Raw genomic sequence first — 23,073 nt, forward strand, 5'->3', positions numbered from 1 at the left:
CTATCTTCCCTACTAAGCGGGATTATTGGTGTATGCCACCACACCAGCTTTTTTATTTAAAATATTATTACAACATTCTCCCTTCCATTCTTTTGCTTCCCTTCTGTTTCTCTTACATATTAGACTATTTTTTAACATTTTAAATATAGTATTAATTGAAAATATAATTTTTATAAATATAAATAGTTCTTTTATAAAAATAATTTTTCCTTGATATATTGTGATTTACTCTGATATATTCTGATCATGGTTTTCCCACCCCAACTCCTCCCAGATTTCCCCCCATCTTCTTGTTCAAGCCTTGTTCCCCCATTTTCTTGTTCAAATTTCAAGCCTTTCTCTTTGTCTTTAAAACACTAACAAATAGACAAACAAACAAACAACAACAACCAAAGAAACCAAAATTTAAAAAGAAAATTACCAGACTGTAGGCCACAGACACTAAAGAAGTTTGAAGTCATGCTAGGGAGTAAAGGAAGAAAATTACATCAAAGTTATACCACTCCTTTTCTAGGTTTTTTTTCAAAGATAGATTTCAATATGATGCATGTATTTTGGTTGTATAGCATTAATGTTCAACAATATTATAGAAATATTTGAATTATAATCATCCTCTTTAGACTTTTTTAGTTATCATTTTAGTGCCAGGTCACTCATTATGTTACTCTCGAGTTTAGGATTTCTTCAATTTCATTAATTCTGATCTGTTTAGTCATTATAGTAAATATAAAGCATATGTGTATGTTTTGTGTGCTTTATGACAAAGGGGTAAGATGTAGAATACACACACACACAAATAAACTTAGAATTATTTATGTGAAGTTATTTAGAAGTCAAAGCTGAGTGTGTGAGTGTGTGAGTTTGGACTCAAGGGGGCAGCAGAGAATAAAAAATAATACCTCACCTAGCTGCAGTATATATTTAATATAATTACCAAAGCCAGAAAGAAATGGTGGATTTTATGAATCCAAGTAGTATTTCACTGTGTTCAATATGTCCTTCTGAGATATCTCTTCCAGAAGGGAACCAAGATGTCCATTTGATTCTTCATTTTGAAGCTACTAATCACTTCCCTGCTACATGTCAATGTTTGCAAGTGTAAGGCTTGTAAGATTGTAAATTAGACAAAGCAGTTTCACTGGGGCGAGAAGGTTGTTAAGGATTTGATATATAATAAATATGGGCCTCTATATATACAATATATGTACAAATAAGCATGTTGGCTCACAGTGCAGGCACCACATATATAGCTACAATAGGGAAATATATATATATATATATATATATATATATATATATATATATATATATGCTTGTGCACTGATAACAACTAAAATAGTGGTAACACAAAATACTTCAGAGTATGTTGTTCATAATGACAAACATTGCGATCTGATATTTGGATAACGAATCTCACTTACCATGAATGTAGATGGAATATAATAACAAAATCTACTTTTTTTTAGAATTAATTTTTTAATTAGGTATTTTTCTCATTTACATTTCTAATGCTATCCAAAAAGTCCCCCATACACTCCCCCCCACTCCCCTACCCACCCACTCCCACTTTTTGGCCCTGGCATTCCCCTGTACTGGGGCATATAAAGTTTGCAAGTCCAATGGGCCTCTCTTTGCAGTGATGGCTGACTAGGCCATCTTTTGATACATATGTAGCTAGAGTCAAGAGCTCTGGGGTACTGGTTAGTTCATAATGTTGTTCCACCTATAGGGTTGCAGATCCCTTTAGCTTCTTGGGTACTTTCTCTAGCTAACAAAATCTATTTTTATGTAAAGGAAATTGGATCTTGGTTGTTTAGTCAGTGACCTACAACAGATGGATAATGCATATTTGAATGCATAGTTTTGTTATGACTGTATTTGCTGTACAGCACATACTTTGTATAGCAAATAAATACTAGTTAGAATAACATCTGATTACCTCATAACTTCTTTCTTTCTACAACAGTTCTATTTCCCAGTACCATTTCTTTTGTGTATTTAAGGAGGCCACTTTTCATAATTTAATATCCAGTCTTTACCTGTGAAATTTTGCATTATCGGACTAATAAATTTTAAGTGTCTCTCTCTGTCAACTCCTAAAGCAATCATGGCATCAATAACGTAAGTTTCTGTACTAGGAACATTGGTCTGGTTGCACAAGTCAGAATTAGTTGAGTCATCACATTAGAATGAGATGTAAAAAGCATTTTTGGCTGAAGACACAAGAAATTAGTATTTGGCTATTACTCTCCTATGATCAGTTAATTACCAGTACTGCCCTTATCTATTTTACAGAATGCCGAGGACATTTAAAGAAAAAATAATTCTAACATTTTCTTAGTTAAAAAAAGAAAATCAGGATAAAAAGATTCACTTTGTTTTGCCTTCACCTGACTAAACATTACATTCATATTCCACAAAGCTATGTTAACACAATTAATTAAAATAATTAATTAAATTGAAGACTTAATAGGTAGTGACTTACATCTCTGAAGAGCACATGGTTAACCCATAAGGTAACCAATGCTAATGAACATTCTAAAAGAATTGCCAGCTTAGTATGAGAGATTGTTAGGCTTTATATAAAATGTATTTACTTTTGGCATCACAACTACATCAGAATAAATATTATGACATCATTTGAAATATGGTACTACTTATATCACCTTGAAAATTCAGGACTTAAATCTGCATGAATATTGTCAGTTAACATATTACTGTTAGACAGGTATGTCTAAAGAGGAAATTTTATATGGGATTTATAAATATACATAGGGTTTGAGAATAAGATGGTATTCTTATAATTTCTATTCAACAGGAAGTGCTGTATACACTGAGGAAGATATATTTCCCCTCATTTATTATATGCTTAATTCTTCATCCATATACTGATTGAGTGTCCATTAGGGTCTCATACTTTGAGATCATGCTGCATATTGTAGAATGATTCCTTTCTTTTTATTATTTATTATTTTTATTATTATTTTATTTATTTACATTCCAGTCTCTCTCCTTCTGCCTCCTTCAATTGTTTCCTTCCCCACTTCTAAGTGGAACTGAGGCATCCTTACTTGGGCCTTTCTGCTTGTTACATTTCTTTAGGTCTGTGACTTGTATCCTAGGTATTCTGTACTTTATGGCTAATATCCACTTATTAGTGAATGCACACCATGTGTGTTCTTTTGTGTCTGAGTTACCACACTGAGGATTATATTTTTCTAGTTCCATCCATTTAACTAAGAATTTCATGATGCCAGGATTTTAATAGCTGAGTAGTATTCCATTGAGCAAATGAACCACATTATCTGTATCCATTCTTTTGTTGAGGGACTGTAATTGTTATTATACACAGAGACTTTAGTATTTTTTAATATTTGAAACTGCTTAAAGTTCAAACATTATTTTATTATGATAATGTGCATGAATGTGATTTCACACGTGCTGTGCACAGCACAAGTTTTTAGGATAGAAAGAAAATTTGTAGAGTCAACTCTCCTTTCACCTTCTTGTTGGTTCCTAGGATTGAAATCAGGTTATCTTGTTTATAAGACAAGATCTTTTACCTACTTTCCAAGAACAAGTTCATACTTTCTCCATCCCATATTCTTTGATATTTTCATGAATGTATACAATATATTTTGATCATATCCACACCTTACTGCCCTTTCCAACTCCCTCTAGGATGCATCCTATCACATCTCCATCACAAATTAATTCCCCTCTTTTAAATTATTAATTGGATTAGTTCACTGAATCTAGTTAATGTTCTTCATATGTAAATGGGTGTGATACCATCCATTGATACATGTGGAATTTATCAGTGCACACACCCACAAAACCGATTTTCAACAGTTATTCTCCCTTCCTCTCTCTTCTTCCCTGTCTCTGTCTGTCTCTGTTTGTCTCTGTCTCTGTCTCTGTCTCTCTCTCTCTGAAGAATATTTTATTTTCCTCAGTTTAGATGAACAAGATAATAGAGATTTGCCTTACCTAGAAAATGACTTATTTTCTCTGTACACAGTCTGCATATTTATGCATTTCTAAACACTCTTTTTATTGATTGTGATCTCTCTGGGATAAGGGGATAGGCTTGGTGAAGAAATGTTGAAATGGTTGTAACACTTTCGGTTTTGTGAATATCGTAACACCTAAATTGGAATCTGACCTATTCAGAACTAGTGAAGTAATTATTGGTACCTGTTGAGCAAACAAAAGACCCAGGTATGTACATTTGCAATTTCGTACAACTTAGTCACCCAGGTAAGTTGTCTGTGATGGTTTGTATATCCTTGGACCAGGGAGTGGCACCATCTGAAGGTATGGCCTTGTTGGAATAAGTGTGACCTGGTTGGAATGGGTGTGTCACTGTGGGTGTGGGTATAAGATCCTCACCCTAGTTGCCTGGAAGTCAGTCTTCCACTAGCAGCCTTTGGATGAAGACATAGAACTCTCAGCTCCTCCTGCGCCATGCCTGCCTGGATACTACCATGCTCCCACCTTGATGATAATGGACTGAACCTCTGAACCTGTAAGCCAGCCCCAATTAAATGTTGTTTTTTTATAAGACTTACCTTGGTCATGGTGTCTGTTCACAGCAGTAAAACCCTAACTAATACAGAAGTTGGTACTGGGAGTGGGGTATTGCTGTGATAGGCCTGACCATGCTTTTATTTGAAAGAATGTGGATTTGGGGACTTTGGATTTGGAAAGCAGTGGAATGCTTTAAATGGGGCTTAATTGGTCATCCTAGTAGGAATATGGAAGACTTTTTTGCTGGGAGTAATTTGAACTGTGTTGATCTGGCCCTAGAGATTTCAAAGGAGAAGAATTTCAGAATGTGGCATAAAGATTGTTTTTGTGGTATTTTGGTGAAGACTATGGCTACTTTTTACCCTTGTCTGAAAAGTTTGCCTGAGGCTAAGGTGAAGAGACTTGGATTAATTGCATTGACAAAAGAAGTTTCAAAAAAGCCCAGCAGAGACTTTGTTCTCTGGTTAAGTCTTATGAAGAGAAGTTTGAATAAGCATAGTAAGCTTAGAAAGGAAAAATATAAAATATATGGTTTGAGTATTAAAGGGGTACCAGGAAGTGAAGTGGAACAAATTCCTGTGTTCTAGGAGATAACAGATTAAGGGAGTGGGACCTTGGGGCAAGATCCTACCCAGCTAAATTAAATCCAGGCATGGTGGTACACACCTTTAATCTCAGGAGACAGGCATGCTGATCTCTGCATTCAAGGTCAATCTACAGAGCAAGAACCAGGATAGCCAAGCTTAGGCAGTGAAAGATTTAGAAAACATAAAGCTAATGATAATGTAATAGTACAAGGGGATAATGTTCTAGTTCCTGTAAGCAGCAGAACTCGGCAGCTTTAGCCACGTGGCTCTGGCTCTAGAGTTAAGAATGGAAGAAACTACTGGGAAAATTGATGCTGGGTAGCTGGAGCTAAGGAATTAGCAGTGATTAAGAAGAGACCAGCATCACTGAGGTGAAATCTTCTGAAAATTGTTTGCTGGGAGCACAAAGAAGCTGTGTTCCAGAGATACCCGAGGTTGTACCTCATGCTGCGGCTGGACTTGGTAATGTGTAAGAGTCACTCAGGTGGTACTGCTTGTGAAGGAATGAAGGGATAATGGAGAGAAGCTGAGGCTTAGCACTGTGAGAGGCCAGGGAAGGCCATTGGAGAAGGTTAAGCCTCAGCTGTAGTTGATGGCCCAGGACTGAAGGGGCCATGCAAAGGATTTAAGGCTTGGCACCCTGAAGAGAGCCTATGAGAGGCTATTGGTGAAGCCTAGTTGGAGTGGAACACCCCAGTGTATTGGAGATGTCAGTACCATGGGATGATCACCAAGAACAGCAGCCGTAATGGAGTGGATCAACCTGAGCATAGAGTGCTACAGAGGACAGAGATGGAGAAGTGATGCCAGCCCTTAGGAGGAGTCCAAAAGATCAAGTGGAATCCCAGACACTGAAAGAAGAAGCTGTAACATTGAACTTGCCTTGGAGACTCAAAGATGTTAAAGATGCCAGAGCCATGGGACACATGCTGAGGAAAGCTGCTAACAGGGAGTGGAAGCAGCCCAGGAGGAAGCAGTTTGTTGCAGTCAAAAAAGATGAAAAAGGAGTGGAGATCTGAAGACCACTTTGACATCAGCCATGGAGATGCAGAGTTTGGAGTTTGCCCAGCTGGTTTCCTGCCTTGCTTTGGGGATTACAGTTAATTAAGTTGAATGAATCTCAGAAGAGACCTTGAACTTTGGACTTTTAACATTGTTGCAACTGCTATAGACTATGAGGACTTTGAAAGTTGCACTAAATGCATTTTGCATTATGCTATGTTTAAGTATGGCCCCCATAGACTCATGTTTTTGAACAAGTCTATGGGGACCAGGGAGTGGAATGTGATGGTTTGTATATCCTTGGACCAGGGAGTGGCACCATCTGAAGGTATGGCCTTGTTGGAATAAGTGTGACCTGGTTGGAATGGGTGTGTCACTGTGGGTGTGGGTATAAGATCCTCACCCTAGTTGCCTGGAAGTCAGTCTTCCACTAGCAGCCTTTGGATGAAGACATAGAACTCTCAGCTCCTCCTGCGCCATGCCTGCCTGGATACTACCATGCTCCCACCTTGATGATAATGGACTGAACCTCTGAACCTGTAAGCCAGCCCCAATTAAATGTTGTTTTTTTATAAGACTTACCTTGGTCATGGTGTCTGTTCACAGCAGTAAAACCCTAACTAAGACATTGTCTATACACCATGTTTTCCATTTTGTAAGTATAACACATAAGAATGAGCATCACTATTAAAGTTTCTTGTCTCCATGTGCGCCATTGTATCCCAACCAAGCTTTCTTCCTGTGTAAGACAGCTTTTGACCCTCCGTTAATTTATTTGCTTCCTGAAAATTTAAACGAATTTTGTAATATACAAATATTTTATGTTTGATATTTATATTAAAAATAAACATGTTTCTGTTTGGTTTTGAAATTACTAACAGAAAATTTTGGGACATTAAGCCACTTCCAAGCCTTATAATTTACAGAAGATAGAAATTGAAATTGTTCACTGAAAGTAGTCTGCAAACAGCACAATGGCAGACAATGTCCTGATGGGGGAGTAAGGGACTGTGTTCAAATACGTTAGAGTATTTAATTGAAAATATTTGACTTAACCTTGAAGCAATGGGAAACCCAAATCCGGTCATCCACAAAATTATTGGAGAAAGAACCATAGCTGACTCCATGCATCTCTTTTAGACACCAGTAACTATTTTTTCTCTGTTTTATTTAGTGTTCTATACTACTGATTGATTTTTTTTGTATTGAAAATATATTATGCATTGATTAAATCACAGAATAAAGCAATAATGTATTGCTTGCAATTATTAGACTCAAAGGTAGAATATCAAAATTGAAAGTCTACTTGCAAGTAATTTAACTCAATCTTCCAACTCTGTGACATACAAACTTTGAACAAGCAAGGGATTATTTTACAGGTCTAGATGGTCACTTGAATTGTTCCATATTGGGTCTCTTTTTTTCTAATGTAATGTTAGACTGTTATTACCACCATTTGGGTTAATATTTTTATATTATGTTTATAATATTTTAACAGGCACCAGTATTCAAGATTCAATGAGCAATAAGTATTTTAAGTGTAATGAACAGTGACTTCATTTAATTTGCTCATTCTTCATATCATTATGAAATCTCTTCCAGTTTTCCTGATCATCAAGCCTTGATTAAAATACATCTTTAAATATCACTATAAGCAGAATCAAACTTTGTGGTTCTATTGATACAATGTGGATTTCAAAATGCAGAGTGAACGATAAAAAGGAATAATTTTAAGGATGCTAAAAAGTGTTACATATTAAAGTCTAAGCTTTTTCAAGTTCTCTGTCAAGGGCTCTTTGAACTCCAGTATAAATAAATTAGGAAAACAAACTGAAAATGTAGCTAAGAGACAAAAAGCAGCTAAAATCTTCTTAGTAACTACAGTGCCATCAGTACTAGATTGTGTGTGCCACTTTAATATTCATATAATTATTGCATTTACAGTGTATGTTATAAATTAAGAAAGTTTACTCATCTGCTGAATGGCAAAATAATTTTTTTATTTTAATTTTAATTTTTATGATTCATAAAATGGTGTACATTTTACTATATCCCTAGAATAGGATAGTTGGTATCCTAATATTCTGATGATCACAATGAAAAAATGAAAATGAGTTCAGATATAGTTATCTACAATATAAAGCTATCATTCATAATGGAAGAGGGGTGTAGCAAAATAAACATAATCCAAGCTAATGTTCTCATCTGTTAAAGAAAGACTTCAAGATAGAATAACAATTTTCACCAGTGAGGTGATTCTGAGAAATATATACATGAAATAGCAACTTTCCCCTGCACTGTCACCCCCAATTTCCCATTCTATTCCTTAGAAATACCTTGGATTGTGCAAATTTCCGTAATTCAAATCTAGCATTATTCCTGTAAAAATCAAAAGCCACTGTTGCACCATTAAGCATATCTTGCCAGGCCAAGTTTATTGTAGTACAGAGGGTCCCCAGTTGGCTAAGATAATGAATGACTTATCTCCCCCAGATGCTTGTGTAACAACTTCATGCTGTTTGGAAGCTATCCATTTTAGCTGTGATATAGCTTGATTTATTTGTTTCTTGTTACAAAATATGTCTTTTTTTTCTTTTAGCAATAACGAGTTACCATGAAGTTCTAAACAGGAGAAATGGCAATAGCCCATATTGCTTGGGGAGCTATCTATATAATTCCTCTCTCTGAGGGGTTAAAAAAACATCTCAGAAAATGGGACAGAAAGTATGTAAGAACTAGCGGTTGGAAAAGAGTGCTGGCAAACAGTATTTTATTTTATTTTATTTTATTTTATTTCATTTTATTTTATTATTTCTGTCTATGATCCAAATAATACACTCATAGGTTTACTTGGGTAAGAGCTGTGCAAGATTGGATCTGTCAACATTTCATCATGGAACGCAGAAGAGGTAACAGTGTCATATCCCCACCACCCCTATGGAATGTTGATAAGTGATAGTGTCCAGTGAGAATGTGTTGCTTCCTCCAGTAGTAGAGCCACTGAAAAAATTGCTCAAGTGCCAATAATGAGCCTACGACACATACTTTTGCAAGAAACTTTACTCAAACTAAGCTCACTGGGATACATACACATGTAAACACAAACACAAACACACACACACATGTAAACACAAACACACACACTCTTAAACAATAAAAGTATGAGGGAGATTTGTTATGAAAAAAATGAAATGTATCATGCCAGGCAGTAATGTTCATTCCTGTAATCACATCACTCAAGAGGTAGAGGCAGGTGGATCTCTGTGAGTTTGAGGCCATCCTTGACTACAAAGTGAGTTCCAAGACTTTCAGATTTATTACACGGAGGAACTATGTCATTAAAAAATAAAAAAAAATACTTAGTAAAAAAACCAAACAAACCAAAATTCATCACCACCACCACCACCACCAATAACAACAACAAAAACTAGAAAGGTTTCAAAAGGAGGAATATGATGACAATCCAGGGTAAAAAAGAATGAAAAGGATTACAATTCATATATACATGTATAAAAATGTTTAGAATGATTTAAAAATTGAGGAAAGAGAACTCCGAACCTCTTCTATATCTGCTGCTCCAGTGCAGCCCTGAAATCTTACTATACCTATTTGGTGCCATGAAATTAGTGTAAAATGGATAAGTGTTTGAGAGTTCTTACTAAACTTCTTGAACTATAAGACATAGAAATTAGCATCCTCTATTAGTCCAGATGTTTTTAAATGTATGTGTCACACTGGTATTGTCTGTACCAAAAGAGTCAAAAGAGATTTTTAAGAGAAGTATTTGGAAGAATACAGGGAAATCAATTGTGTCTTAGCTTCATGCCCTTTGGAGAATTGTTAAAAGAATATGAAAGATCAATGATGTAGGAATATACAGCTCCCCCTGTCTGAGATAGTCTTCTCAGTAGAAGAGTCCAGGATAAAAATGAACAATATCTTAAGGAAGAAATTTAGGTAATATGTATATATATATATATATATATATATATATATATATATATATATATATATATATATATACGATCCACAACAGAGGTATTTCAGCCACCACTCACAGCCACATTGGGTAATGATAAAAAGAGATCCATGGCCATCACCTTTCTTTCCCTTCCCCAACATCCAAATTACCAATCTAAGTAAGAAGAGACTGTTTGATTTAGGTTTCTTCAAAATAGTATCATATCTTTCAACAAAGTTTGGGAAGTATTAGGTTTCATGAAGCTTTCTTATAGGTTTTTAAGAACGTTGACTTCAATATATTTTGTAAGTTTTAACATAGTTCTATATATAATAGATCCTGTGGAACACTTATTAACAACTTTCAAAAGAGTATTCACAGAAAAGTTCCAAGAAAAAGTACCTTACTCATTTCTAATATGAATGCATTGATACTGTCCTCAGCAGGCAGATATATTAATATGGTCTGATGCTGTTCTTTATTAAAAATGTAAAGTACTATGTCACATTTTGCTTACTAGTATTTAGGGCCCCTGAGTTATTGGAAATGATTTTGTTTCCATTTCACATTCTTCTCATACATATAAGCTTGGTGAATGGTAATATAGGAGGTTATCTTGATAATTATGTTAAATTCTACTTGCAAATTTTTGTATGTAGTTTTGTTTTTTTTTTTTGGTTGATATTTAAGTTTATCTCCTCTTTCAGGCACATCTCTTCTTAGGTTTCAATAATCTTCATGATGCTGAACCACTGTTAGTTTAATCCATACAATGTGTAATACTTTTAATTCAAAGCTTAGATACTTTGCACAGAAAGAAATACATGTTTTTTATCATCTCACTCAAAAGATGGTACACTAGATATCCTAAAGCAGGTGCTATAGACTGAGCCACCATGAAGGTGCTAGGAATTAATTCTATGTTCTCTGTAGGAACAAGTGCTATTAAACAGCTAGCTGCACAGCACACTTCATATTTCTTTTGATTAGATCAAAAGCTATCACACATAACAAATATTTATTTTACTTGCCATTTATTTAATAAATTATCAAAGGGCTGTTAATATAGTTTAGTTGGTAAAGTGCCATAGAAACATAACAACCTGAATTTTAATATTTTGAATCTATATAAAAAAACTGCTTATTGAAGCCTGTCTTTATAATCAGTGCTGGGGACATAGAAGTAGGAGTACATAGCCAAGTCAGTGACCTACAGGTTTACTGACAGAACCTATCTCAAACAAAGTGGAGACTGACAGAAGAAGTTATTTAATGATATCATAATTTGTAGTAAGAATTCACTAAAACTCATTATTTTTGGTCTGCCCACCTATGTTGATTTCTTTTTTAATCACCTATATTGTTTCTGGAATTTTTTTGTTTAGTATTACTTAATGCATATTTTTCCCCAAAGAGCACAAAATTGTACAGAATATTATAATTAATGAAATGGAAAAAGTCCATTCAATAATCAAGATTTATTGATAGTACTTTATCTGGAATGATGTCATTCAATATAACCTTGATTATATTTTTCCCCTTTCAGTTGAACAGTAAGAAAGAAGGCAAGCTTATTATTCCATCTTTAAACCTTTTGGTGAAATATAACCTTTTAATTAATGAGAATGTAGCACTTCGTTAGATTAAAATTAGATTTTCTGGCTTAAGTTCTTTCTTCTTATATATAGAATTAATAGAGCAGAATTAATAAATGGGTATTTTTGATAGTTCCACTGACCACTGATTACAGCTAAAAAGCACAGAGACTTACACCCCTGATCACAGTGTCCATGCACTTCATAGTGTTCCAATAAAGTCAATATCAAATGAAAGAGCTGTTGGCATCAATTGTGACAGCACTATTGCCAGATTTTTCAGCAAGTGATGTGCATTATTATGGGTTTTTATCACAAAGTACCTGAGATGAATATATTGGTAATGATTAAGAGTTTACTTGTTACACTCCTGGAGACAAAGAATGCCAAAATTAAGACAGCAACAAAATTAATGGCAATAATTCTTTTCATAGAATGCATCTAATTGCCATTTGCAGAAGGATAAGTGTCAATGTGTTATCTTTTATAAGGGTACTGTGTTAGAGTTTCTATTGCTGTGAAGATACATAATGACCATGATAACTCTTAGAAAGAATTAAATTTAATTTAATTGGGACAGGCTTATAGCTTATAGCTCAGAGATTTTATTTATTATCATCATGGCACGGTACCAAGTAGGCAGACTTGGTGCTGGAGAGGGAACTGAGAGATCTATAATTTGATCTAGATAGAAAAGAAATAATTGTCACACTAAGTCTAGCATGAGAATTTGTGACCTCAAAGCCCACCCCAGTGACACACTTCTTCCAACAAGTTCACACCTACTCAAACAAGGCTACAGCCCTAGTAGTAAGAAGGCTACATATCCTAATAGTGCTGATCCTTCTATGGCTATGTGGAGCAATTTTTTTTTTCAAATCACCATAAGCACTGGGGACAGTATCCTAAGGGATCACAAAGGTATAGTTTAAGGTAGGTACATAAGACAACTGTAGAAGATGTGGACTTATATGTAAATTATTTTGTGGCTATCTTTAATTTAAACTAATAATGGTAGTGTAAGCAAATATATTCTCACTAAGAAACTTAGAGTTGGGCAAGAACAGCAGTGTTAGTGAATTAGGAGTCTCAATGGATATTGGCCTTCCTTTTTTGTAGTAAGATGACTATTGTTGGTGCAGAGTTCATATCAGTATTGAAAGTATAAAGAACTGGTGGTAACTTTTGTCTTTTAAAATACCAAAACTTTTTTTTTTCTTTTTTGTTTTTTTTAATTAGGTATTTTCCTCATTTACATTTCCAATGCTATCCCAAAAGTCCTCCATAGCTCCCCCCACTCCCCTACCCACCCACTCCCATTTCTTGGCCCTGGCATTCCCCTGTACTGAGGCATATAAAGTTTGCACGACCAATGGACCTCTATTTCTACTGATGGCCTACTAGGCCATCTTCTGATACATATGCAACTAGAGACACAAGCTCTGGGGGATAATGGTTAGTTCATATTGTTGTTCCACCTATAGGGTTGCAGATCCCTTTAGCAACTTGGGTACTTTCTCTAGCTCCTCCTTTGTGGGCCCTGTGATCCATCCAATAGCTGACTGTGAGCATCCACTTCTGTGTTTGCTAAACCCCTGCAGAGTCTCACAAGAAACAGCTATACCAGAGACCTTTCAGCAAAATCTTGCTAGTGTATGTAATGGTGTCAGAGTTTGGAGGCTGATTATGGGATGAATCCCCAATGACTAAGATCAAAAATTCAGGTGACAGCAGATGCTGGCAAAAGAGAAAGAGGAACACTCCTCCATTGTTGGTGGGATTGCAAGCTTGTTCAACCACTCTGGAAATCAGTCTGGCAGTTCCTCGTAAAATTGGACATAATACTACCAGAGGATCCCGCAATACCTCTCCTGGGCATATATCCAGAAGATGTCCCAAAAGGTAAGAAGGACACATGCTCCACTATGTTCATAGCAGCCTTATTTATAATAGCCAGAAGCTGGAAAGAACCCAGATGCCCCTCAACAGAGGAATGAACACAGAAAATGTGGTACATTTACACAATGGAGTACTACTCAGCTATTAAAAAGAATGAATTTATGAAATTCCTAGCCAAATGGATGGACCTGGAGGGCATCATCCTGAGTGAGGTAACACAATCACAAAGGAACTCACACAATATGTACTCACTGATAAGTGGATATTAGCCCAAAACTTAGGATACCCAAGATATAAGATACAGTTTGCTAAACACATGAAACTCAAGAAGAATGAAGACTGAAGTGTGGACACTATGCCCCTCCTTAGAATTGGGAACAGAACACTCATGGAAGGAGTTACAGAGACAAAGTTTGGAGCTGTGACAAAAGGATGGACCATCTTGAGACTGCCGTATCCAGGGATCCACACCATAATCAGCTTCCAAACGCTGACACCATTGCATACACTAGCAAGAATTTGCTGAAAGGACGCAGATATAGCTGTCTCTTGTGAGACTATTCCGGGGCCTGGCAAACACAGAAGTGGATGCTCACAGTCAGCTAGTGGATGGATCACAGGGCCCCAAATGGAGGAGTTGGAGAAAGTACCCAAGGAGCTGAAGGGATCAGCAACCCTATAGGTGGAACAACATTATGAACTAACCAGTACCCCGGAGCTCTTGACTCTAGCTGCATATGTATCAAAAGATGGCCTAGTCAGCCATCACTGGAAAGAGGGGCCCATTGGACATGCAAATTTTATATGCCCCAATACAGGGGAATGCCAGGGCAAAAAAAAAAAAAAAAAAAAAAAAAACTGGGAATGGGTGGGTAGGGAAGTGGAGGGAGGGTATGGGGGACTTTTGGGATAGCATTGGAAATGTAATTGGGGAAAAGATGTAATAAAAATATTTAAAAAAATAAAATAAAATAAAATAAAATAAAATAAAATAAAATAAAATAAAATAGCCAGAAGCTGGAAAGAACCCAGATGCCCCTCAACAGAGGAATGGATACAGAAAACATGGTACATTTACACAATGGAGTACTACTCAGCTATTAAAAAGATTGAATTTATGAAATTTCTAGGCAAATGGATGGACGTGTAGGGCATCATTCTGAGTGAGGTAACCCAATCCCAAAGAACTCACATGATATGTACTTACTGATAAGTGGATATTAGCCCAGAAACTTAGAATACGCAAGATATAAGATACAATTTGTGAAACACATGAAACTCAAGAAGAATGAACACTAATGTGTGGACACTTTGCCCCTTCTTAGAATTGGGAACAAAACACCCATGGAAGGAGTTACAGAGACAAAGTTTGGAGCTGAGACAAAAGGGTGGATCATCCAGAGAATACCAAAGCAATTTTAGAGATCTTAAAGGAGAGGTATAGTTCATATTTCCAGGAATATGTTCCATAGATATTTTTAGTTCTTAAGGCTGCAAAAGTAGGTGTAGTTTTTTTAGTAACTGGAAATTATGGAGAGTTATTACTGTGGAATTGATAAGTTATATAAACATCCAAAATCTTTCTTCACATGGAGCCTTTCTGTTTCTCAAAATTATCAGTCCATGGACAAATTTTCAGCTTCTTTGAAGATATGGTTATGTCTTGTTAGCTGATCACATGTGTCAGATTTTGATTTTTATGTTAGAAAGTAAAAAGAACATATTCACATGAAAGCCATCTTGTGATGAGGATTAAGGTATTTGAAACTGAGTTACATTTCTTCTTATGCAACAAGATTAACATATATTGCTTACAACGAAGACATTAGGCTGATAAGACTGAGTAAAATTTGGACATTAGTTGGAAAGTTAATATTCAAGTCAGGTTTTGTTTCAGATTTAAGGTATGATGTGTATTTTCTCTAAAGAAAGCATGATCTTTTGACTATATAGACAAAAATCAGAGACTAGAATCAATGAAGCCAATTGGAATGTGCTTTTAACAATCCAACTATGATTTAAACTATGTATAGCAGGTATACAAATAAAAATATGTGTAAATAAAAATAAATGTTAAAATAAAAGGGGAATCTTGAGAAAGAGAGATGTTCATGTTTCAAAGTAGTTGACAGGACTGCTATGCAGAGAAGATACAATAGCTCATATTATATGTAATGTGAGTTTTGCTCACAGTCAGCTATTGGATAGATCACAGGGCCCTCAATGGAGGAGCTAGGGAAAGTACTCAAGGAGCTGAAGGGTTCTGCAATCCTATAGGTGGAACAATATGAACTAACCAATAACCACCCCTGGAACTCGTGTCTCTAGCTACATATGAATCAGAAGATGGCCTAGTCGGCCATCAGTGGAAAGAAAGGCCCATTGGTCATGCAAACTTTATATGCCTCAGTACAGGGGAATGCCAGGGCCAAGAAGTGGGAGTGGGTGGGTAGGGGAGTGGGTGGCGGAGCGTGTCGGGGACTTTTGGGATAGCATTGGAAATGTAATTGAAATAAATACCCAGTTAAAAAATATGGAAAAAATATTAAGTATGTTGGCTAGTTTTATGTTAACTAGACAGAAATTGGAATCATTTTGAAAGAGAATTAAAATTAATAAGTACACTCAATTAATAAAATACACACACTAGTTTCATCTGTGGAAAAGACTATATTGCATTCTTAAAACTGATACTGAATGTGTGAAATCACAACTCATTCTAAGCAGTGCTTCCTCTGGGTTGGTAGTACTGGGTATTATAAGAAAACAGGATGAGCAAGGTATGAAAAGCAATCCAGTAAGCAACCTTCTTTGCCTCCATGACCTGTGCTCCTGTGTCTGCCTTGAGTTCCTGTCCTGACTTTCATGGATAATGGACTTATACACTCTAAGGTAAATTAAACCCTTTCTTTCTTGAGTCCCATTTCATTATGGTGTTTTATTACAACATAAGAAATTTTGACTAAAACAGTAAGTTGAGTGTCAAGAGAGGAAGTCTTTTCTTATATAGCAAGCATAAAATTAAAAAGAAAGAAAATAAATAATATGGGTAAGGTTCTTGTATTAGCGGAACTGAAATTTTATTTAGAAGAAGAAATAAATATTTGCTGGATAAAGGAATCCATTATGGCATTCTAAGAAATAGACGAAAATATGGATGTCTTGTTATTACAACCTATTAATAGCAGCCTTTTGAAGAAGTGAGGACATAGGTATCCTTTGGATTGAGAGCTTGCATCAGTATTTCAAAGCACTTGATGAGATGTGATGAAAGAAAATAGTGACTTCAGTAAATATGGTAATTGTTGTAGTGATGCAGACATGCATTGAGAGGGTCAATATAACTGGTTACACAGGAAAAGGAAATGCAAAGAATGGCAGGAATGGGAGAGAGAGGAGGGAATTGGTGAACATTTGTCATGTTCAGTCTTTCCTTTATTATCAGACTCACAATTTTAAGTCATTCAGAATCTACACCAATCAACACATTGACTGTCAAGTCTTGTCAAAACACTCAGTGACCATTATTGGAACTTTTCCTCAACCTGTTGCTTTATTCATGTTTGTTTCATTTGCCATTCTTTCTCTGCCTCATCCAGAATATATCTTCTTTCTAATTTTCTATTATATTTTTGCAAAAAGCCTTATCTGCATTCACCTCACACACTTTAGTGTTTATGTCAATGCTAGCATTTATTATAGAATAAAACAATCATTTTATGTTCTGATGTCTTCATTATATCAAGATAATTGAGGGCATAGGCATTGTCTCATTTGTCTTTGTTTGTCAAAGGCCCTCAACAATAGCAGTTTGCATTAGGATCATATTAAATGTTAATGACTAAGCAATCAATTAATGATTCAAAGCTTGACTTTTCATGGCATGGAGAGAAGCCAACTTCCTCATTATGCTTAACATATTTTACAAAATGTAGCTTCATGTGCATCAGTCCTTACTCGCTAAATATAAAATGAAGTCAAGGTATATAGAATTTAAATGTACATCTGTGTCAACATCTGGTAGTACACCTGCTTTGGCATCTGGATTTTGCACTACTTTTCCACAAGTAGAAATTATTTTGTGGATGCTATTTTCTACATAATATTTATAAATATAAAACTTAAAATACAAAGGAAAAATCTCCACTTGTTAGGAGAAAATTGAGGCTAAATAAGATAGCTCAATCATTAATAGCAATCCATTCTGTTACAGAGGACCCAAGTTTAGTTCCCAGCACCCGCATGGTGCTTTATAATTATCTGTAGCCCCAGTTTTCAGGGGATCTGATACCATAATTTGGACTGAATGGGCACTAATATGCATTTGGTGCACAGATTCACATGCAAGCACATATACACATATAAAACAAATATATCCTTTAAGAAAGAAGAAAACTCAAGTGTAATTTAAGGTATTTTGAGTATAATAATCTTTAAATGTAATTTTTCTAATGTGATCATATTTTTAAACAAGGAGAATACAGCCACTACAAAACCATACAAGGTCCTTAGGAAACTTATTAGCAGAAAAACAATATGATTATAACATTACAAAGAACCTGGATAGATATTTCTCAAAGGACTCACAAAAATGATAATGAAAGGATTAAAGGGTATGGGTATTAGCATTTCTTATCAAGTAAGACCATGGAAACTACTATGTAAAATTATGTCATATTGGTTAAGAAGCTGAGTATCAACATGAAGACTGAGCTGCACATCTTCTACATAAAGCTAGGGACCTATTTATACAGTAGAATATTATTTATCCCTAAACATAATGAGATTCTTCAATTAACTACAGTATCTATGCACCCTAGAATATTATACAAAGAGAAATAAGTCAGACACAAAAAGTCAAAAACTTTATGAAACAATTTTTTTTGAGTCCTCAATTTTTGAGGACTCTAAAATTTTATACACATAGAAGCAGATGAAACAGAGAGGCCTTGAGTAAATAGAGGACCCATAATCCAAGTTTTCCCCTGTATAGCATAGTACTAATTGTTATGAAAACTACATTATATAGTTAATATTTTATTGTCTAGCTTTTATTACAAAATATAAGTAAATAATATGATGTCATATGTGTTTAATATAGTGTCCAAGTGATTTAAATACATATATGCCTATCTGTAAAATCATCAAATTAACCCTATGCAATATTTCCATACCAATATTATCTTATTTAACTGGTTAAAGTCTTTGACAAAAGAAATCAGCTAGGCAGTGTTGAAAAAAGAAAAGTAGAGAAGTGTAAATGTATCCTGGATTAAAATAAGTAGTAAATGAGGAAAATACCTAATAAAAATATTTAAAAAAAAAGAAAAGAAAACTGTATGGTTGGGGGGTCACCACGTGAGGAAGTGTATTAATGGCTCACAGCACTGGGATGGTGGAGAACCAGTGTACTCACTAGAGGCAAATAAAGGGGCAAGTTTTAGACTCAAAAAATAAAATAAAATAAGGAGCAGAAAATTACTTCAATTGGAAAACATACTGAAATATAAAAAATGCAGTTTCAATATTATTGTTATGGAATGAAGTGAGAAATGTATAGTCTTATTTTAAGATGTGTACAATAGAAAATCCTGGATAAAGTCAGCGAGTGAGGTCTTTCCTATGCCAAATATCTGTGACTATAAAACTATTCTACAACAATATTGATTTAAAGATAATACAGATACTTTATGTCAATGTAAATGTCATTAAATGAATGAAATGTAGATTTAAGATTACTAAAAAGATAAATTCTGTTTTATCTACTTAGTAAAATGAAACTAATATGGAGACAGCTAGATCTAATCAGGGAATATAAGAAAGGTTACTATTATTACCTTTTAAGAAAAGTTTCAGTTTTTTATGAGAAAAAAAATATAGAAGTCTGTGTGCTGGTTTCTTTAGAGAGTTGGTGATAAGCTCCCAGAGGCCTGGTGATTTGTGGCAGTAATCACATTTCCACTATACTCTGATTCTGCTTTCAACCAAGTTTAAGAAATAAATCTTATATAGAGATTGGAGAAATGACTCAGTTATTAATTGTACCTACTGATCTTTCAGAGGATTTAAGTTCAGTTCCCAGCACCCCCATTGAGCAGCTGATAACTTATTATAACTCCATCTCCAGAGGATCTGATAGTTTCTTCTTCCCCTTGCTCACATGTATCATACATTTACACATACACATAAATAACAACAAAATTCTTGAATCAAAATAGAAGTACATCCTGGAGTATATATTTTTCAAGGGGTACTAAAGATAGGTCCATAAATAAGCCAACTCTGAGAAGCACTGCTTTATAGCTTCTGTAGTTAATTGACTTCTAAAGAAACTTTCTCTTAGGTTGAAGATACAAGTAGTTTATTGTTTAATTTGCACAATGAGTACTTAAAGAAGCTGATAAAAAAAAAAAAAGAATCTGATAGCCCAAGACTGCACCACTGAATGCCACAGAAGATATTGAAGCAGATGTAGAGGAAGAAATGCCATAGAACTTTTTCAAATATTTCATATACTGCACATGGCTCCAATGGGACATCTAGAAAAATGACTGGTCATGTATTATAGACTAAACTGACCTCTACAACATCAAGGGAAATACTCAGCTCTTTCTTGTGTTCTGTCTCCATAGATGTCATTGACTATAGAAACTGCTAGTCACCAAGGAATTCTGAGAAAGAGAGTAAAAAGACAATTAGAGACAGGCAGAGTAGATGGATTAGGGCAATATACTTGGAAGTTCACAAAACAAGCAGGAAAACACTTAAAATAAAACAAACAATTACATTTCCTAATTCACTGTGAAAAGAGAAGCAATTAGAAGAGATTCTCAGAGATTTCCTGAGTTCCATCTCTTCACTTTTTTTTTTTTTTTTTACATCTCTTCCTATATGCACTGTTGTACTGGCTGGTTTTGTGTGTCAACTTGACACAGCTGGAGTTATCACAGAGAAAGGAGCTTCAGTTGAGCTAATGCCTCCATGAGATCCAACTGTAAGGCATTTTCTCAATTAGTGATCAAGGGGGAAAGGCCCCTTGTGGGTGGGACCATCCCTGGGCTGGTAGTCTTGGGTTCTATAAGAGAGTAGGCTGAGCAAGCCAGGGGAGGCAAGCCAGTAAAGAACATCCCTCCATGGCCTCTGCATCAGCTCCTGCTCCCTGACCTGTCTGAGTTCCAGTCCTGACTTCCTTTGGTGATGAACAGCAGCATGGAAGTGTAAGCCGAATAAACCCTTTCCTCCCCAACTTGCTTCTTGGTCATGATGTTTGTGCAGGAATAGAAACCCTGACTAAGACAACTGTCCTATTCTAATTAAGGATGAACTGTGCTCCTACATGAAGGCCAATCTGTCTACACTTTGTGTTTGACTCCTAATCTTCTGAAATATTGGTATACAGATGTTGATCCAGTATAACTTCCTCTGTAATATTTAACATTAGAAAACTAGAAAAATCAACCTGATTGCGACCCAGGAAGACAATTATGGTCTGTATTAAGTTATAAGCAGATATTAGCTGTTAAGTAAATGATAATCAAGCTACAAGCCATATACCGAGAGAGGTTAGATAAAGAATAGGATTCCAGGGATGATTCACAAAACTCTCTGGGAAGAATAAATTTTGTGGGTTGACTGGGGTTGGGTGTGGATAATAGCGAGAAGGATCATGTAGGAAGATAGAGAAAGTGAAAAGAGACAACAGGAATTGAGGGGCATTGGGGGGCTATGTGGGAACATAATACAGTAGAAACTTCCTGAAATCTATGAGTGTAACCCTAGTGAGTATTCATAGTAATGGAGGCTATGGAGTCTGACCTGTACATCTTTTGAAGTTAGACAAGGCTTTCACTGTTGAGACTGAATTTCATTTGGTTGAGTTGTTGGTCAAGGGGATCCTGTGGAGATACCTAAGCAACCCAGGCTAATTCAAGGACAAATGATCACTCCTAACAACTGAAAATGGGACCATATTGCTGAGAACAACATACACACAGCTCTCTGAATGCAAAGAGGTCCAGGTGGTACAGGCATGGAATCTTCATCCCTATATTTCAGTCTCTTTGATGTAAGAATATAGTCTGTAAGCTACAGAAAGAGAAACCTGGACACCAAGACAGCAACAGAAACCTCTACTCACCATTTTCAAGTTGTTCTGTGGTAATGGCGGTGCAGAACTCATGGGAGTCGCCAAACTATGCCTGATTTAATGTCTGACTTGATGTCTAAGCCACATAAGGAACCATGTACTACACTGCTTGGATGGTTAGCAATTGTAAACTGGATATCCCAGAGTCCTAGGGTAGTAACAAACATGGCTGGTAAGAAAAATTAAATGATTCCTAATGATAGTCTGCTATACTCATAGAGTGCCACCTTGTCCATTATCCGAGAGACTTCTGACAGCAGATAGGAGTGAGAATAAATATTCCTAGCCAGACATTATGAGAAAAGGGAATCTATATTGAAGGTCTCTATAAGTTCCCTCACTGTGGAAACTGGGATATTTTGGAAAGCTCTTCAGAAAGGGAGAGGAAAGATTTTAGGAGTCAAGAAGGATGGAGAACACCAAGAGAGCATGACCCACTGACTACTAAGCAGGGCTCACATGAGGTCACAGAGATTGCAATGGCAAGCACAGGACCTGCCTGGGTCTAGTGCACCAGTATGTCTGTGTACATATTGTGACTTTTAGCTCAGTGTTGTGAGACTCCTAACAACAGGAAGTAGTATGTATCCAACTCCATTGTTTGCTCTTGGGACTCCTTTTTCCCTGTTGGGTTGCCTTGTCCAGCCTATCTATGAGGGCATTTACACTGTTTTAATTATATCTTGGTTTTTCAGGTTTGGCTGTTATCCCTTGGACTGAAGAGGAAACAGAAGGGGAGTGTATCTGGGAGAGAGGAGAGGTGTGAGAGGGACTTGAAGGAGTGGAGGGAAGGGAAAGTATGGTTAGGGTATATTGTATGAGACTTTTTTTTTCCAGTAAAAAAGGAAAAAAAAAAAAAAGAAGACATTACTGCTGATATTTCTCCCACCTTCTATAAAGAAAATCTAACTGAAGAGCAGTAACCAAAACACAAAGTGCCTCACATGGTCGTTATAAAGCCTTTTTTCCTTCCCCATCCACTGTCATAATTCTCAGTGTTGTTTCCATAAACAACATAAGCACTGTTGTATATAAGATTTTTCATATAATCTATTTTAAATGACTCTTCTAGCATCCTTTGTAGGATCCATATTTTTTGTCTCTGCCATTCTACCAGATATACACTTAGCCATAGCCACTTATAAGATGAATTTAACAGTATTTGACACAGGTGGATACTAGATTCAGGCATTGATTTAATCTTTCCATTATCTACATTCACCAAAATATTTTTTAAATTCATAGTTAATTTCAAATGGGTAAAACAGTTCTCAGATACAATACTGACATTCTGAAACTATCCCCAGACCCTATGTACATATATCCTACTATGTTCTAGACAATTTCCACTTA

The sequence above is a fragment of the Mus caroli genome, unplaced genomic scaffold, assembly GCF_978045245.1.
Source record: "Mus caroli unplaced genomic scaffold, Mus_caroli_1 scaffold_5, whole genome shotgun sequence".
Lineage (NCBI taxonomy): Eukaryota > Metazoa > Chordata > Mammalia > Rodentia > Muridae > Mus > Mus caroli.